The sequence below is a fragment of the Eptatretus burgeri genome, chromosome 13, assembly GCF_056783735.1.
Source record: "Eptatretus burgeri isolate ZD-2024b chromosome 13, Ebu_testis_v1, whole genome shotgun sequence".
In the NCBI taxonomy this organism is placed as follows: domain Eukaryota; kingdom Metazoa; phylum Chordata; class Myxini; order Myxiniformes; family Myxinidae; genus Eptatretus; species Eptatretus burgeri.
In genome coordinates this window covers 35,096,012-35,116,604 of record NC_140973.1, presented here as the reverse complement: position 1 = coordinate 35,116,604, position 20,593 = coordinate 35,096,012, and the positions used below count along the sequence as shown (strand labels likewise).

The 20,593-nt window shown below is 40.9% G+C and overlaps 1 long non-coding RNA gene across 2 annotated transcripts in view; it reads right to left on the bottom strand.

Moving 5' to 3' along the window:
- Positions 1–20,593, bottom strand: part of LOC147014230 (uncharacterized) — a 79,966-nt gene that overhangs the window by 20,042 nt on the left and 39,331 nt on the right. The window contains exon 3 of one of the 2 annotated variants that reach the window (XR_015050432.1): positions 2,882–3,720. The exons of the other annotated variant lie outside the window; for it this stretch is intronic. This is a non-coding gene — a long non-coding RNA (uncharacterized LOC147014230). Of the gene's footprint in view, positions 1–2,881; positions 3,721–20,593 lie in introns of those variants that run through there. 2 annotated transcript variants of the gene reach the window in all.

Below are 20,593 nucleotides of genomic sequence, written 5' to 3'. Positions count from 1 at the left end.
CCTATTTATATTTTCACAAAATTTTGTTCTCAACTTGTTCTGACAGAGGTAGCGTGCATACCTTTAAGCAAACAGAGTTGAATTCCCAACCTTACAATAAACTGTCGTATTGGTGCTACCCAGATAGGACAGTGCATCATGAAGTGCATTGCACCTTCTTTAAGCTGGGGACCCTTATGCTCGCATGAGCTGGTGGACATTGAATATCCTATTCAGTATTTAATTAAGGAGTACTGGGACTGAAAAGAGTTATCACTGACACCCTGGAAAAATTCCAAAAATACACTGTTCTAACCCACATGAGGCATTTCCAGCAGCGGCATAGCCACACTTCCGAGCAATTATGCTGCCTGCAGCCACGTGCTGGTACTGCACATGGAAGAAGGTGGGTCATTTAAAGATCCTACTGCTTATGTTGTTTTTTTCTTCATTCCGATAAAAGATTGAGGTTCATGGAAGAGGGTGATTGAAGGAGGGTAAAAATCCAATAAACTGGTTGTGGGCTCACAGTTGCACTTAAAAAGCAGAGGAAATGAATGGATATGAAAGAGGAGATAAGGAGAGGAAATCGTCATGTGCAACAAAGGGGATTGGGGAGGCTACAAAAGATTGCTGATAAGGATGGGGATGACACAAGATGGTGGTGTACTACCTGCTTGAAATCCTGGATTGAAGAGTGGGATTAAACAACCTAAGGAAGACGATTCCACAAATGGGAGAAAACAAGAACAAAAGAGTAGAGGGGTCCAGCAAGTCTGAATTTTGGAACTTTATCTCGGTGGGAGCTACTGGAAGAACATGTGTGTCCTGGACGTGCTCTGGAGGGTTGCAGGGCTGTGAATATAGGTAGCAAGACCAAAGAAGGAGTGGTTTAAAAAATTGAGGCCACTAACTTGTCTACGATGATTTAATATTCAACAGCGCATGATACTTTTACAGTCATCTTAACCCTAACTAATCTTAACTCTTAACTTTACATCATCAGTGCCGACATAGTGTCACGATAATGACAAGTGGACTCATTGAGCACTTTCTCATTTATCACTGACATGAAAGAAAAATAAGGTGACAGCATGCTACGTGCACAGTAATGTGGGAGAGCGTTGTGTATAAGAGAAAAGAAAGAATGATGCTGCTGTTTGTTCTTTTGCTGTCCTTCAAACCTTTTCATGATCAAAGACTGCGTTTAACAAGAAAAATTCTCACATTCAAATTGGTGCAAAAGCACAATGTTGCTTGTTGGATGCAGCAGATGGCAGACATTAATTGCGAATATATGGGAATTTCCTGTGCAGTGCTATATTCTTTATTACCATTCTAATCCTTCAGATGAATATTTATTTTTCAAACAAACGTAGTGCGATCTCAAAAGACCGCAACAAATTGTGTTGAAGTCGAAATGAGGATGAGTTTAATGCAATGGTAGTGCAGGCACCTTGCCCTGAGGGCAGTTAATTTGTATATATCGCTTGATAGATAAGAAAGGTTCAACTTCCTCTTTTGCCATCTTGGATCACCAAGTGTGACCTCTCCAGTTTTAATACTGAGGTTATAATTTCCTTTGTAATAGCGAGCACCTCTGAGATGTCACATGCAAATTGAAAAAATGGCACCATATCACATTCAAAACTATTCAAAACTTCCCTGTGTATTGACACAACTTTGGCTTTCTTTGAAAAATTCCATATGCCTGTAGGCTACAATAATGGGATGAGCTGGAAGAGCATAGAGCTATGACAAAGATGGATCACCGGACAGGAAGCTCTCATGGAAATGCTCCATGGATATGTCTATCATCATCCTCCATAATGGCTTGATCTCCATCTCCATTGAGATCATCGGTATAATGTTTGCAGGAAAGTAAATTTTTCTTTTTCATCTATCCATCATCACCATGAGTTCTTGGATGTTACATATGGAGGCCATTGTACAGTAGAGTTGCATCAGCAGATTAAGGTGGCCTTCAATCGCTGTGAAGTATACAACTTATATGTTTCTGCAACAAAAATGTTCTATTTGAAAGGTTGTCATCAAATTGGCAAGAACTGACTTGATAGGACCATATTGAAATTACTGAGTTCAACTTGGAGGTTGTTCGACTTATCGAGAGTTCACGATCAATGTAACTCTCCTTCCAAATATAATGAGAAAACATTTTCTCTGTAATGTTTTTAATTGCAGGCATAAACAATATCTTATTCAGAAAGATTTATCTGTCAAATCAAATGAGAATTTGTTTCCCCTTCAAAAATGAAACAATTTGCTATACTCTGCTTATATGTATGTGGCATATATACATAACAAGTCTTCTATTTGGCTCAAGTTCATCCATCCTTGCCAAAACATGGCCTGACCCAGACCAATAAATTCATTCCTCAAAAATACTTAGCTTGAATGGACCCCAAAACAGGTATTTATAGTAAAGTTCTCAAATAATTTTGTTTTCTGTGAATGACAATACTTTTGGCACCTTTCATGAATCTTATGTCATTCCCTAATTTCAGAACCCATGACCCTAATCATGAATCAAATGTTCTTCATCCATTTGTCCAACATAAATCACAAAACTTCAAACACTGTAAATCTTCCAACACATGTGTGGCCAAAGTCTGAAGATGAATCTTCTTTGTGACGAAAATTCAAAATAGTTCAGAGAAAGGTTGCATCATGCTGTCTACTTGCAGTTGATTATACTCTGAGCACCCATCATATGATGACAGGTCATTTTTTAACAAGACAATCTACCTTTCACTACCTGTTACTAGCTGTTTAATGAATAGCAGTCACGATTAGTGAGAACTTCCACAATGGAGGAGAATATTCATGTGGCAATACAAACATGAGTAAAAGTCTGAAAGCTGGTAATGAAAGATTTGTATGCATAAACATGAATTTAATCAAAAATTCGTTTAAATTTACATGAAATGAAGAGGCGTGATGTAAAATCGGGTAGGGTGGGGAGAGGGGGATGGATGAGGGGGATTATGGTGGTGTTGCTACAACGGAGGGATTTATTCATTTTATTAATGGATACTTTGACATGTCATCCCACCACTGCTCTAGTATTCTGGTTTGAGTGTTAACCAGTTTTCATTTCCCCCGAAGTGCAAGTGGTGAAAATTGAAGTGGTCTCAACGTGTGAATCAGATTGTCCTGGAATTGACATTTTAGGAGCAAACATCATAGTAAAGCAACAACACAAAGGCTTGTGACATCACTGTGGACTCTTGTGTCTCGCACTTGGACAAATGTGAGCATATCAAAATGTGAGCGTTTCACTTTTTAAACCTCCAATCTCAGTCAAACGCATTCAGTTTCTATTTAAGCATTTAAATGTCAAATGCCACACTGGTAGTGATAACAGAACTTCGATAATAGAAAAAGTATTTCAGCGATGGAAGCCAATGTTTCGAGATACTGTAGGTTATAATGGGTCACAGTAAATGCCAGCAAAAATTATAAATGGCCAGTTTTGAATTGAGAAGCATTTTTCATCACCATAAAATCTTTCTCTTCGGCAGTTTTAACTAGTCACAAAATGCATTGACTTTACGCCATTTGTTGATGCACAACCTTGCAAAACCTTTACAAAATAACATCACTGGAATGTTATCTTGGAGCTGCGAATAATATAACCAACACTGTTCTAGCTTCTTTCAATTCCTGGGAGAGAGCCAGCGTGCAAGAGTTGGAAGTTTCCTTGTAATGGATCTTCGTTGCCTGGAAGCATGGGAATCCCTTATCCAGTGCAGTTTCATAGCAACCATCAACACAAGGAATGAGGTTATTAAACGGAGTGAAAATAAGGTGCTTTGTGATTTAGGATTTTAAAGCCCCCAACTGTGTGTTTTAGGATTCTCCTTATGATGTTCATTAAAAAAAAACCACAAACAAATATTATCATTGTACATGATCAATTACAAACTTATAAGCCGTTTCACTTTCAGAACAAACGTGATTGGCTGTCGCATCATTTTTCTGATCTTTGTCCTGAATGTGCAAGATGATAAAATGTGTTAACTGGTTGCAGCCACGACATAGTAGAATGCACAAATGGAGATTGTTACACTTAACCTGATCTTGTACCGTGAACGAGGTAAGCAAACACATCGAAGCTGACAGGGAGGTAGATTTGCTTTAGCTTGCAGGAGAAAGTAATGTCAATTACAGCTCTTTACATCTCAGAGGGAAGCTTGTGTAATGAAGGGAAAATCTTGAGAAACTAAATAATTTGTCATCGTTTAAATTATCCCATGGAGAATGAAAGCAGCAAACACGAGTGTAACGTTTCACCCTGAAATGCACATATGATGCCGACAGGAACTTTGCTTTGATTTCAAAGTGAAAAAAAGGTTTTCTGTACAGATTTTTCACCACTCACAGTTCTAAGATTCTTGAAAATGTTGTTTCATATTTCATCCTAACAGGGGAAGCATTTATCACTATTTTGAAGTCCTTGGTTTATTCATCTTATTTAACCCCCCGCTCCACCCCCCACCCCCAACCCCAACTCCCAAAACTACGTCAATAGGCTATCATGGGCCAAAGCAAAAATTATGAAAAATTCAACAATCAAATCACTAAAGTAATTGTATATTTTAAGGGTTGGACTGCAAGTGCATTCGGAATTGTCAACATAGTTGTAGGTTTTCCTGAATATTTATTTCTGTACAAACAATAAATATGCACAGCACACACACACCACACATACCATATAGTTTTGGCTTCATATAGATAATAGATGGTCATGCTTTTTAAAAAGTAATCATGAGAGTTAGGTGTGGTGAACTGGTGAACTGGTGGGTGAAGAGGGGGAGGGGTTGGCTTTTGCGACTGAAGCTTACATTAAGGATAGTATGGATCACCATTTATTTGTCTTTGTATGAATCACAACTGTCAGAATACACAAATACTGATTATACATATGTAAAATTTCATGTTTAAAACTATTTTCTCCTCTATTTTTGACTTCTCCATAATATAAACTTTACTTTAGGCTGGTCAAGGCCAAAATGCTCAATTTTATATCCAGATCATTGTGAATTACTTTTCCTTGATGAAATATCTCAATGTTGCCCTTTTTACCAAAGCAAACAGGAAACATTTCCTTTTGACTGTTTCTCAATATGGATATTAAAATCATCGCATACCTCTATATGTAAAATTATACCTCCAGTTTTGGTTGCAATCTCAAAAAGACAAATACACAGACACAGAACTGACCATTGATAAAAGCAGTGTCAGCTGCTGCTCTACTGGTGAGCCTATGCATGCTTTTGAAATCTTGCTTTGCCAATGCCAGCTCTCCTCTTGGGAGGGAATCGATCTACGGCAGTGTTTCTGGACTAAATGGTTGTCTCATTTGAAAGGTATCTTTCTAAAAGGAAAAAAGTTTTTAAAACAATCAAGCATTACAACAAAGCTGAGGACGTGTACTTCAGGCCAAAGACAAAAGTACACGGTCAAGTAAAGCTTGTCGTTCTAATACAGATGCACCTTGTCCCGAAGATCAAAGCTCATGGTCATACCAAAACACTCGATTCTTGCCCACAGGGACAGAATGCATGGTCATATTATAAACGTTGGAGACAACTGGACATCTTGTGACAGCGCCTTTTTTAGTAAAAAAAAGAATAATAAAAAAATTAAACGTTACTTATAACAAGGTAAGTACATGACTCGTACATGAAAGTACTATTGGTTAGTAACTCAAACGTCATGGTTAAAAAGACAGTCATGGTATATAGATAGTAATACATGGTAAAGGGATGTGCACTTTAGCTACACAACCAAAGTACTGCACTTCTCGCTAGATGAACTAGATGCGTTACACGAAAGTAGTGTGTACAGCGAAAATGCGTACTGTATAACGAAAATGTGTACTGTATCGCAAAAATGATTTTTCCCATGGACTTAGTGTTATAAGTCGAAGATGGCTTCCTGGGAGGGTGATATTCGGACACCTTAAGTGAACGAACCTAACTTAACTCAATATAGTCTAGGAGCCAGGCCACATTTAATTAGACTATTGAGCACAAAAGCCTAAGCGATATGAAAGCAAACGACCATCAGTGCTGACCCAGAAAAGCCAATTCTTAAGATTTTCTAGGTCAGCCTAAGACCTTTGGTGCCCATTTGAAATGGCGCCAAATTTCACTTTTGTTTAGACTTTTGAGCACAAGTGTGATTTTAGGTATAATTAGGAATCCTTATGCGGCCCTTTCTGGGAATCCTTAACTTATGAATGCACTTATGTCAGCCTAATGAGCTTAAGAACGCCACTAATTTGCACTAATTATCATTTGAATTAGACTTTTGAGCACAAGATTGAAACATGTCGCAAATGAAAGACGAATGTATAACAAGACAGAATATATCACTTAAGAACGCAATTAGGTCAGCCTAAGTACCTTAAGAATCAATTAAAGGTGATAAACACCAACCAATTGTGACCAATGCGGAGTTAATCAATATTGCTCAGCCACACCTGAAACTTATATTTCTGTATTCCAATCGTCATGGTTATTCCAGATATACTGTCATAATAAACATCTTGGTCAACCTAATGAGCTTAAGAACGCCACTAATTACCACTAATTATCACTTTAATTAGACTTTTGAGCACAAAAACGAAATATGTCACAAATGAAAGTCGAGTGAATAACAATATAGAATATGTCACTTAAGAACGCAATCAGGTCATCCTAAGTACCTTAAGAATCAATTAAAGGTAATAAAGGTGACATTTATCACCTTTAACTTGTTGCATTAGTCGCAATTTCTTGGTTTGGTGAAACTTTTATTTGTAAAGCGCGACCATCATGAAAGTACCATTGGTTAGTAACTCAAACGTCATGGTTAAAAACAGTCGCAGTATATAGATAGTAATCCACGGTCATTGTGAATACATCAACTAAGTCAAACTGATGAGCTTAAGAAACACACTGTAACCAGCACTGATTATAATCAAGTGTAAGGCAGGAAGTGCAGCACACATCACTGATTAAAATAATCAATAATTATCACTTCGATTTTTCACTTGAAAATTGACAAATTTTGTCAATATTTTCACGCACTCCCACACGACCGAGGAATAATTAATTTTGGTGTTGTACCAAAACCTGTCAACAACATAATTTACATTTAATCATTTGTTTCATCATCTGATGAAACTGAAATATTTTCGTCGTCGCTGGAAGTAGTCTGTTCATCCTGCCTGTCATCTTCAATTTGTAGTTTCTCAGGGAGCTGTGGACCTTCGAACCAGACGATTTCGTACCTGTTGCCCTAAATCTCCCATCCTTTGTCTGGAGCTTGCTGTGTTATGGCCTGGTCAGCACTAGACCACATCCTCGTAACAAATGCTGATCGCTCAAGATGGAGCAGGAACTCTGCTCTGCAGGGTGGAAGGCTGCTGGCATCAATGCCTTTCAGTCTGTGGAACGGGTTCGTTGACTTCACCGAAGGACTATAAGCCTTTTCGAGTGCTTGATACCATACACGGTTCAAAGATGTGACCGTCTTGTATCCGTACATGGTACACGTAAACGCTTCGATCACCTGTACAGTAGATGCGTTACATCCACCATCACAGGACAAACTCGAGAATGCTTCTTTGAATTGTTCACTCTTCTCCACGTTTGATGCAGGACGTATCTTCCCCATCCTTACAAATGCTGAATTATAGTCACATCCCGTAAAGGCGTGTAAGGCAGGAAGTGCAGCACACATCTCTGGTCCCATTTGATGTGATATGGTCGATATATTTATGTATCGCCGATTCTTCCCTGTTTCTGTATCCATCCATATTTTTGCTGCAAACTTTTGGCAATGATGCAGGAGGATAACACAGATGTCTGTATCAGAAGCTTTTACTATGATATTACCCATGATTCCTTGAGCTAACATGGCAGCAATGTGGAGAATGATATGGGTATCAGTCTCATGATGATTGCTCTTTAACGAATCGACGTCTTCTTGCATGACTTGGCCATTTCGGCTGGCTATATGAACACATCTGTCGTTAAAGCCAATGAACAAGTCGCGCTCACCAATTATAGGTCCATACTCAGCCTTTCCCCATTCACGTTCTCGGAACAGGGGCAGTTGGCGCTTGAACGAAGTCGACTTCAAAGCATCCTTGAGTTTTGGTATTGCTTGCTCAGGGCCTGTAATGTTGTATGTTCCTTCTGCGGTACCTCTGTTTAATCTCTCCACATCTTTTATTGATGGAGTATCGCACATATCGAATAAGATGTCAATGCGACCTTGAATCAGGGCTGCAGCCTGTATCAGGATGCTAGTAGCAAGGCCTCCGTAGGTCCTTGGTAGATTAGGTGGTAATGCGTGCAATAGGAAATTAACCTGAATCACACATGCATCGACTGTGGATGGTACATCAGATGTTACTTTTCCTTCCAGGGGCGTGGTTGTCATCCCTTGTTTAATTGAATGATCAGTCTCCTGATCATGTGATAAGATCATTTCCACATCTGAAAAATGTTGACATCGCTGCCTTAATTTCTATCAAATTTGTGTACTATAGTGGACCGATACATCGAATGTCTAATCAGCTAAAAGTGTCACATTGTAGATGAATTTAAGACAATGAATATGCATTATCCAACGGCCTGAAACTGAGCATTTGGAAATTTCCATTCAAATGTCATCACGTACATTATCGATGAATACACCAAAGTACTCACCTCCTTCGTCTGATTCCATTACTATTTGGAGAATCGATGGCTCGAGAATCATCGTCTCGTCTACTGTGCGCTGCACCCTCGGAAGTCACCAGAATCGACAAAAACACATGTTCATTCAAGGTCGTTCTCCGGCAGAACCTGCCATCTCAGTGATGTCCCAGATCTAAAAAGTTTTGGTGCCGCCACCAATGTTTAGTTTCGGTTTAGGTTGGAAACTACGTGGTTGTAAAAAAAGGGAAGTAGTTTCGTTTTCTGCTAGGAGTTCAACAATAGGGTTGTGCCGAGCAACTTTGGTTGAAGTTACAGCAAAGTTACCATTGGTTAGCGTTAGCCACTTTAATTGATTCTTAAGGTACTTCGGCTGACCTGATTGCATTCTTAAATGACATATTCTATATTGCTATTCACTCGACTTTCATTTGCAACATGTTTCGTTTTTGCGCTCAAAAGTCTAATTAAAGTGATAATTAGTGGTAATTAGTGGCGTTCTTAAGCTCATTAGGTTGACCAAGATGTTTATTATGACAGTATTTCTGGAATAACCATGACGATTGGAATACACAAAAATAAGCTTCAGGTGTGGCTGAGCAACATTTATTAGCTCTGCATTGGCCACAATTGTTTGGTGCTGATCACCTTTAATTGATTCTTCAGGTACTTAGGCTGACCTAATTGCGTTCTTCAGTGATATATTCCGTCCTGTTATACATTCATCTTTCATTTGCGACATGTTTTGATCTTGTGCTCAAAAGTCGAATTAAAATGACAATTAGTGCTATTTAGTGGCGTTCTTAAGCTCCTTAGGCTGACCTAAGCACATTCTTAAGTTAAGGGTTCAGAGAAAGGGCCGCATAAGGATTCCATATACCTAAAATCACACCTGTGCTCAAAGTCTAAACCAAAGTGAAATTTGGCGCCATTTCAAATGAGCGCCAAAGGTCTTCGGCTGACCAAGAAAAACTTAAGAATTGGCTTTTCTCGTTCAGCACTGATGGTCGTTTGCTTTCATATCGCTGATGCTTTTGTGCTCAATAGTCTAATTAAATGTGGCCTGGCTCCTAGACTAATACAAAAGACATAATAACTCGGTAAATCAACACAGAACACCAAAAAAATGTATAACTAAATCAATACCCACCACATCAAAAATAGAAGAAAAATAAATGAGTGTAGGACGGTACTCACCAATAATAGGAAAAGAGATGGCATGTCGAGGCCTGGAGATGTGCGGGTGGTGACCAAAAGTAATAGAGTGGTGAGACCTCTTTCCAAGAGTGCTTGATGCAGTAGATACAGTATCTTTTGCACTCAAATTGTAGGGTTTGGGGAAAGTTTAACAAAAGTTGCTTACAATAAAAGTTTCTTGATAACACTCAATTATAATGCCCTAAGTACGAAGTACAATATGATGTGCACATTCAAAACGAAGCAGGAAAAACAACGTGCAGATACAAGATAATAATAATAATAATAATAATAATAATAATAATAATAATAATGACACCGACTAATTTAATGGATGTTAATTTGCAATACAATAGTACTGTATTATATTCATACACTTCACTTTACAATGGGATATTCCCCATCCGTTCTCACCTTCACAACACTTATGCTACCTCTTCAGACGCAGTGGCATTATAAAAATGCATATCAGTAAAAATATGTGGGTGGTGTATAGTGACGAGTGTTAGTTACTTTATTCATTGCGTATTAGCGAAAACACATTAACCGGGAGTGCGTATAGTGAGGAGTGCCTGTAGACAGTCCAACAAAGTTTGTCCAACTAGTATATACATGTACTTCAGCCCGAAGGCTGAAGTACATGGTCAACCAAACACATGTACCTGAACCGAAAAGGCCAGAATGCATGGTCATGCAATACATTTGGGGTCCACTGGTCATCGTCACCTGGGGAGTGCATTTTTTGTTATTTCTTTTTATGCATAGTCAAGGCTCGTAGAAGAGCTAGAAGACAGAAAAGATCAGGACGCAACATAACAAAAGGAACAGCAGGAGAAGGGGGAAGCACCATCGGCAGGGAATAGGGAGAAAATAGACAGAGGGACAAACAAGGGATGTAGGTAATGTTTAGGATTAGGGGAGAACACAAGGGGTGGACAAGATGGATACAGAGGCAAAATTTTGGGATGGGGGCAGGGTGGTTTAACGGGTGGAGAGAAGATCATTGTTTTGGATGGGGGATGACTTGAGATGGTGGTCAACCGCTGTCTTGAAGACCTGGAGGGAAGAATGGGATTTAAGAGAGAGTGTAAGTTGGTTCCACAGCTAGGGGGTAAAGAGGAACCATTGAGTGCAGTTTAACAGTGGTTCTAGATTTTGGCAGTTTCACAGGAGGTGGTTGCTGGTGGACCGCGTGTGTCCTGCAGATACCAGGGAGGGAGGGGGGAGTGACAAAGCATGGAGATGGCAGAGGGTGCAAGAACATAAAGGAGGCAGAAAAAGACAAAGAGACCACCAATCTTTCGGCAATGGTGAAGTGATAGGCCCAGGGACTCAGCTTCTTTGCAAGAGATTCCAATGATCTTGAAAGCCTTTGTTTCCACAGTGTCAAAGTGAGCAGGGTGTGAGGTCCGATGAAAGGTTTTTAAGTAAATAGAAGTTCAGATGTGCCAAGGAAGGAATTTGCATGATGGAGGATGTCGAGTTCGCATTTGGCTTTGGAGGCCAACTTTGAAATGTAGCTTGCCCAAGAGGGATTACAGCTGATTGTGAGACCCAAGAGTTTAAGTGACTGAACCTCTTCGAGACAGTTGTTCAGAAAGTAGATGGGAGGGTTTGCCGTATGGTCCTTTTGAAGATAGTTAGTAAGTGTGATATGTCCAGAGAGACGGCCCTGATTATTTCTCAGGGTTAAAAGACATATTATGAGAGGTTGAGCAGCTTGTGACTTTGTCAAGCATGAAGAGAGGAAAGTCTGTCTGCCTGTCTGTCAGTCTGCAGGATGAGGGATATCACTGCAGAGAATGGAGTCATCAGCAAAGAGACAAAGATAATTTTCCAGAGCATCAGAGAGATCGTTGATGAATGTGAGGAATAATGTAGGCCCGAGAACACTGCTTTGGGGCACTCCCGCCTTGATAGGTAGAGGAGAAGAAAGGATTCTGTTGAAAGCCACACACTGGCTACAAGAGTGAAGGAAGTCAGCAATTCAAGAGTGGAGTTGGCCTTGGATTCCATAGGCAGACAGTTTGGAGAGCAAGGCAGGATGCCAGACTGTATGAAAAGCTCAATATATGTTCAGAAAGATGGCCCTGATCTCATGTCTGATATTGAGGGCCTCCATCCATTGTTGGGAGAGTAGAAGCATCATGTTCAAGACAGAGTGAGCAGGCCTGAATCCGAGTTGATGATCTGAGATGAGGCTGTTGGAGAAAAGGAACAATTTCATATCAACTGCAATGATGGGTTCCATGACCTTGCTGATGATTGGAAGTCAGCTAATTGGTGTGTACTTAAGGGGATCCGTTTTATATCTTTTTTATGTAATGTTGTGATGTTGGCTAATAGTAGACATGTTAAGTGACATTTGATTTCAAATCATGATGCAAAGGTCCCCTTTGGCATGGAAGTTCCTTAACGTCATATAAACAAATTTATCCAAAGACACACGTCATATCTCAAAATACAAGATGGCCGCCGTCGACCATTTTGGAAAACATGGCCCAGTCATAGCTCATGAACCGTTTGCCATAGAAACTATTATGACACATGTTTTCTAACTAACTCGAGGTCACTGAACTCATTTCCTGTGACAATCTTGCTTTCTTATGGATTTAAAGGTCAAATCATAGACAAAAATACATAAATGTTACATTATTTTTAAAATGTATGAGAAAAAAAATTGTGAGAACGAGACATGACTTAACATGTCTACTATATGATGGTTAGGTCAGACCCAACTCAGAAATGGTTTTCTCATGCTGAATTTAACTACACATGAGTTAGTCACATAATGTATCGATGTTATGTGACCTTTAATTTTTACTTTCGGATTCAAAGTGACTAATCCAAATGAGTTCCGATAACTGTGAAAGCACGCCTGCCACGATGGACTGGAGCCTATGTTTTATATGTCAATCAGACGAGACTCATCATCCAACTTCGGATCCCTCATCATCTGTTAAATTGAGAAACAATCCTGAAAGACTTTCAGCCACTTACAGACAGGTTGTGAACAATATCCAGGAACTCAATGAATTAGGTGAGCTGCCTGATTTTGTATTCGTAGAGAATACTGGTGACGGTGATACTCAGAATAGAGTGCAGCTGATGATGTCTAATCATGTAGTGTGGCACAAAGCTTGCAGGAATGCTGTCGACAATCAGAAAGTGCAGAGAGCCAGGAATAAGCATCAAGGGCAAGCATCATTTAGCCCGGTAAAAACTCGTGCAGCCAGGTCAGTCACACAGACATCCCCCTCTACATCTTTGAGCGAACCAGTTGATACTCCGTGTCTCTTTTGTGATGAAGTGGGAAACAATAAAGAGCTCAGAAAAGCTGCTACACTTGGCTTGGATTAAAAAAAAATCAATGACTGTGCTCGGCTGTTGTGCGACAAATGCCTGTTGTCTAAACTGTCCGCTGGTGACTTGATCGCCATCAATGCCGTCTATCATTGTGCGTGCCTGACTCGGCTGTATAGGAAAGTGGAGATGGTTGGATGTGACATTACTGATAGTCATAACACGCAGGTGATGCGAGCACATGTTCTCAATGAGTTACTTGACTTTATTGAAGATAACAGTGGTTCAGGGGAGTCTCAAGCAATGGCTCACTTAACGACCCTTTATGATAAGCGTATTGCTGCTCTCGGCTTTGCCTACATCAAATGCAATACAACACGCCTTGGAGAGGACATTGAGCGCATGATTCCTGACATTAAGGCAGTAAGGATTAACCATTGCTCGTCTCTTGTTTTCGACAATGACCTATCCAAAGCTACAGTTGATATGAAAGACAATGCATCAACTGAAGTCTCCACCCTGCACAAAGCAGCCAAGATCCTCCGTCGAGAATATCTTCAAATGCGGCAAGCTTTTACGGGTTCCTTCTCAACCTCATCTGAAGCTGAATCAATCCCAACCACTCTGCGTTCATTCCTGTACATGCTTCTTGATGGACCATCTATTGATCAGCGATCTCCTGGATCTAAGAAGTCCAAGGTTGCAACATCAATTGGGCAGCAGATCATCTTCAACTCAGTTGCATGCAGATCCAAGAAACGTGACAGTGTTCCACGGCACAACAGAGATAGGGAAACGTGTGGGGTAATATGCTCGTGAAAGCACCAGCTCCAGTATCTCCAACAGAATGGGGATGGCAGCAAGAAACACCAGACTCTGCGCCAACTCCAGTCTACACAACAACTCCCACCATTTCGTGGGACTTGCCAGAGCTCGCCATTTGCAAGTGTAAGACTGAATGTAAAGCTCCTTGTAAGTGCTGCATGCAGAGACGGCGCTGTATGCTTCTCTGCAGATGTCAAGGTTTGTGCGCCCACACTGGCAGGATGTACCAAGACAAGGGAGGAGAAAAGGAAGAACTTCTGTAATTACGACATTGTGCGATGGAGAATCTAATTACCTCAAATTTTCTGTATGTGAAAAACTATAAAATTTGTTATAATTTGTATTATTTTTTGGATTTCACCTTTAAATGCATCTGAAATGCATAACTGATGGCCAAAATGAATTCAGCGACCTCAACTTAGCTAGAAAACATGTCATAATAGTTTATATGACAAACGGTTCATGAGCTATGACTGGGCCATGTTTTCCAAAATGGTCGACGCCGCCATCTTGGATTTTGAGATATGACGCATTTGGATAAATTTGTTTGTATGACCCTAAGCAACTTCCATGTCAAAGGGGACATTTGCATCATGATTTGAAGTCAACACCCTATTTTGTGCACTTAAAAAGTCTACTATAGTTTCAGAGCAGATGGAAGATGATCTCGGGTAAATGACAGGGTGAAAAGGGCAGAGAGAGGATGCGGAAGAGGAGCAGAGCAGGTTTTTAGGACACATGATCTGATGCCGTCCGGTCCAGATTACCCCCAGGAGATGAGCTCGCAAGCTGTCCCATGAGAAACTAGAAGGGCACTCAGTGGAGTGCATACCTCCACAACATAATGCCTGATCCAAGAGAACATATCGGGTCCAATACATTTTTGAAATATCATGTGATACAGTACTATATCGTTTTTGGCCCGATCTCTCAATGGTGAAGAATTACTTAAAAAAATAAATAATTATCGTGTCCAGATCCGGATTCGGATCTTCACCAATATCGAAACAATTCTTCCTTGCAACACACCCAATTTGTCCACCAACTTTCGTCTGAATCCGTCCAAAACTTTTTGAGATGTCATGCTATATATCATTTTTAGCCCAATCTCTCAATGGTGAAGAATCACTTAAAAATTCTAGTCGTCGGATCCGGATCCGGACCTTCACCAAAATTGAATCAATTCTTCCTTGTCACACACCCAACCTGTCCACCAAGTTTCATCCGAATGCGTCTCCAACTTTTTGAGATATCGTGCTATATATCGTTTTTTGCCCCATTTCTCAATGGTGAAGAATCACTTTAAAAATTATCTTGGTCTGATCCGGATCCGGATCTAAACCAACATCTAATCAGTTCGTCCTTGGCACACACACAAACTGTCCACAAAATTTCATCCAAATCCGTGCACACCTTTTTGAGATATCCTGTACACAAATAGACAAACAGACAGAAAGGGATGAAAACATAACCTCCTTCACCTTTGGTGGTGGAGGTAAATTATTTGGAATAATGACTGTGTCATGGATGTTTACTGAAATTGGGTTCTTGTTGTTGGCTTTGGGTTTTCTCTCTCTCTCTCTCTCTCTCTCTCTCTCTCTCTCTCTCTCTCTCTCTCTCTCTCTCTCTCTCTCTCTCTCTCTCTCTCTCTCTCTCTCTCTCTCTCTCTCTCTCTCTCTCTCTCTCTCTCTCTCTCTCTCTCTCTCTCTCTCTCTCTCTCTCTCTCTCTCTCTCTCTCTCTCTCTCTCTCTCTCTCTCTCTCTCTCTCTCTCTCTCTCTCTCTCTCTCTCTCTCTCTCTCTCTCTCTCTCTCTCTCTCTCTCTCTCTCTCTCTCTCTCTCTCTCTCTCTCTCTCTCTCTCTCTCTCTCTCTCTCTCTCTCTCTCTCTCTCTCTCTCTCTCTCTCTCTCTCTCTCTCTCTCTCTCTCTCTCTCTCTCTCTCTCTCTCTCTCTCTCTCTCTCTCTCTCTCTCTCTCTCTCTCTCTCTCTCTCTCTCTCTCTCTCTCTCTCTCTCTCTCTCTCTCTCTCTCTCTCTCTCTCTCTCTCTCTCTCTCTCTCTCTCTCTCTCTCTCTCTCTCTCTCTCTCTCTCTCTCTCTCTCTCTCTCTCTCTCTCTCTCTCTCTCTCTCTCTCTCTCTCTCTCTCTCTCTCTCTCTCTCTCTCTCTCTCTCTCTCTCTCTCTCTCTCTCTCTCTCTCTCTCTCTCTCTCTCTCTCTCTCTCTCTCTCTCTCTCTCTCTCTCTCTCTCTCTCTCTCTCTCTCTCTCTCTCTCTCTCTCTCTCTCTCTCTCTCTCTCTCTCTCTCTCTCTCTCTCTCTCTCTCTCTGTTCTCTCTCTCTCTGTTCTCTCTCTCTCTGTCTCTCTCTCTCTCTCTCTCTCTCTCTCTCTCTCTCTCTCTCTCTCTCTCTCTCTCTCTCTCTCTCTCTCTCTCTCTCTCTCTCTCTCTCTCTCTCTCTCTCTCTCTCTGTTCTCTGTTCTCTGTTCTCTGTTCTCTGTCTCTCTCTCTCTCTCTCTCTCTCTCTCTCTCTCTCTCTCTCTCTCTCTCTCTCTCTCTCTCTCTCTGTTCTCTGTTCTCTGTTCTCTGTTCTCTGTTCTCTCTCTCTCTCTCTCTCTCTCTCTCTCTCTCTCTCTCTCTCTCTCTCTCTCTCTCTCTCTCTCTCTCTCTCTCTCTCTCTCTCTCTCTCTCTCTCTCTCTCTCTCTCTCTCTCTCTCTCTCTCTCTCTCTCTCTCTCTCTCTCTCTCTCTCTCTCTCTCTCTCTCTCTCTCTCTCTCTCTCTCTCTCTCTCTCTCTCTCTCTCTCTCTCTCTCTCTCTCTCTCTCTCTCTCCTTGTTGGTGTGTGATTTGTGTTTGACAGGTCATAGAAATAAATGGAAGAGTTGAAACTATAAAAAAAAATTAACTTTACCAGACTGTCTTTCTGAAGCTCATCTTTTAAACAAAAAGTATACGGACTCTCATGCTACTCCCAATTTCTCTAAATTGTAGACTCATTTAAAATGGTTTTCATTCCTTTCATGAAACAGATTTATATCTGAATGGCCAAGGCACTCAGAGCCGACATTGCTTTTCTAAAACATAAAAACTAACACCCTTAAATGACTAATATCAGAATAATATACATCTGGCCATCATTTGAAAAGAAAAATTCCATATCCTACATATCTTGTATAGGAAATTTAGAATGTGCAATTAGGCTTCCCAAATTAGAAAAAAAACAAATAATGATGAATAACACTGAACAACAAATTTCAAATTTTTTTTTTTACTGGAGATGTGTAAAGTGATTAAGACTAATTTGGGTATGCTGATTTCAAAAATCATAACCGTTTTGCTGTATCACGTCAGGATTTTCAGGAACAGAAATATTCCCATTGCCTAGAAGTCAGGATTTCAATGAAATTTACATGTCTTTAACATGTCTATTTCGTACAATTGTTGTTAACTTGTGTTATATTTCTTTCTTTCAGATAAAGATGAGTAGGCGTTCCTGTACCAATCATCCTGACAACTTCTGTTATGTCTGTGGTCGGTATACCAAAAAAGATCAACAGCGAAGTATATCTACAGCAGTGAAAATGAAGGCCGCCTACTTTCACTACTTCGGGTGTAAGGTGGGGGACCAAGAACAGAGCTGGGCACCACACATCTGCTGCACAAGCTGTCACACAACCTTGACTCAGTGGTTGGTGGGCAAGCGCGTGAGCATGCCATTTGCGGTGCCCATGATATGGCGTGAGCCGCAGAATCATCATGATGATTGTTATTTCTGCTGCACAAGCATCGCCGGCTTCAACAAGAAGAATAAAGGTCACATCAAGTACACTGACTGCTTCTCTGCTCGTAAACCTGTGCCTCATGATGACGAGAACCCCGTTCCAACACCTCCAGCTGATCAGAACATAGCTGTAAGCAGTGGTGAAGAGGATGGTGATGATGAACCTTTTGAACCCGACACTCAAGAATCACACCTTCTGAACCAGGGAGACTTAAATGATCTTGTAAGAGATCTCTCGCTGTCAAAGGCGAAGGCAGAGCTGCTTGGATCAAGGCTGCAGCAGTGGAATCTACTTGAACCTAACACCAAGATATCCTTGTTCAGAGCACGTCAGAGAGACATGGCTGAGTTCTTTGAGATGGAAGACACGATGACATTCTGCAGTGACATCAACGGTCTGTTTAAAGAACTTGGGTGTGATCACGATCCTGCAGACTGGCGCCTCTTCATCGACTCGGGGAAGAGCAGCTTGAAGGCTGTTTTGCTCCACAATGGCAACGAGAAACCATCAGTCCCACTGGCTCACGCGTTCGGCATGACAGAGACCTATGAGACTATGCGGCAGCTGCTTGATTCCATCAAGTACAATGACTTCAACTGGCACATCTGCGGAGACTTGAAAGTGGTGGCGCTGTTGTTAGGGCTGCAGTCAGGCTACACGAAATACATGTGCTTCCTTTGTCTCTGGGATAGCAGAGACGACAAGAATCACTGGACGAAGAAAGATTGGGAAGAGCGAAAAGAGCATGTACCTGGTCGACACAACGTGAAGCATGTCGCCCTTGTCGACCCAGCCAAGGTTTTCCTTCCACCACTCCACATAAAGCTCGGCTTGATGAAAAGTTTTGTACGGGCAATGGATCTGAATGGGCGTGGGTTTTTATACCTCAAGGAAAAGTTTGGCAACACCTTGTCGGAGGCCAAGATCAAGGCTGGTGTCTTTGTTGGACCGCAAATCCGACAGATTATGAAGGACGAAACTTTTCCGACAACTCTAAACCCCAAAGAGCTGGCAGCGTGGAGGAGCTTCAAAGCTGTGACGGACAACTTCTTGGGGAACGAGCGCACGGACAACTATGAAGAAATAGTGCAGCAGCTGCTGGAGTCCTTCAGGAAACTTGGCTCCAGGATGTCCCTGAAAATCCATTTCCTACACCAGCACCTGAACTTCTTCCCTGACAACTTGGGAGCAGTCTCGGACGAGCACGGCGAGCGATTCCACCAAGAGATTTCACTCATGGAGACGCGTTACCAAGGGCGGCACAACCCGAACATGATGGGCGATTTCTGCTGGTTCCTGCATCGTGAAACTAACACAGAGCAGCACAAACGCAAAGCCAAATGCCTAAAGCATTTTTAATTACATTCTAGTGGAGTTTTTCTGTAATTTCTATAATTTTGAAGCATTCATGATGAAATAAATGAATAAATGAATTTTTGTAAATTTCATTGAAATCCTGACTTCTAGGCAATGGGAATATTTCTGTTACTGAAAATCCTGACGTGATACAGCAAAACGGTTATGATTTTTGAAATCAGTGTACCCAAATTAGTCTAAATCACTTTACACATCTCCAGTAAAAAAATTTTTGTTGTTCAGTGTAATAAGCTCCAACATAAAAAAATTAATTAAAATCAAAGTGTTAATCTCGTAAAATGATCAACATTCAAACCAAGGCGACACACCAAGCCATTCCCAACATCAGCCATACATACGAAATAGAAGGCCCCTTAAGTAATCCCAAGTATGATGCTTCCACAGTTTAAGGTTTTCATGAAGCTGGCTGATCAAGATCACGATATGATGCTGCTGAACTACTCGGTATTATGTTATCCAAGAACAAATTATGTTCAGTCCCATAAGCATTCAATTGAACTTGACAATATCATTATGGCGAAAGGTCCAAAGTAGTCTGATGTGTACCTTTTTCTGATACAGCAAGTTGCATATGAAAAGTCATTTAGAATTGTTAAAGATGATGTCCACACAGTTAAAAATACAAGACTGCAGCAACAACAATTTGAATGGATTGTCCAGGCCTGGGTTCATTTGCAAAAACATCTTAGTGGGACTTATGTGCAGAATAATTTTCCCCTTTTTAACAAAAACCCCTTTCACAACAAAGCTCTATCCGTTCATCTTACACTCTTGACCATTACACCTGTCCTTCAAATCACTCATCTTCTTTCTATTTGCAAAACCTTCCTTTACCTCTACCTCCATTACTTTATTTCTCTCTTTTGTTATCTATCTCTCTCAGGAGAAGTAAATTCATGCAGAAATTTTTCTGTAAGGCTCACTTGGCCACACCTATTTGGGTTTGTGGGTTGTGGAGTAGCAGCTGAAACCCAAATCCTATCCAAGTTACTCCTAATGACTGGATCTTTGCTCTTTGCTTCTTTGGGTTCCTTCTGATGACTCCAATGCAGTTTTTCATCTTCCATTTGATTAAGTTTGTACCATACCCTGATGCTGTGTGGACTGTGATTCCCCACTGATGGACCTCTGATAGCTTGTATGTGTTGCTGCGTTCGAGCCTGGGGAGTAACTGCTGAAATCTATCTGTCCGTGTTCTTCTCGACCTCTTTGCTTTTTGTTCCATTCACATTTCTCGTTATCCATTTTAATTCTTGCTTTTTCTTTTCTTTAATCTCTTTTAGTCTTTATTTCGCTCTTTCTTTATATATCTGTCTAAGAAGAAGTGAATTATTGCAGAAATGTTTCTGTAAGGCTCTCTTGGCTGTGCCTGCATGGGTTTGAGGGTTGTGGAGTAGCGGCTGAAACCTGAACCCTGTCCAGGTTC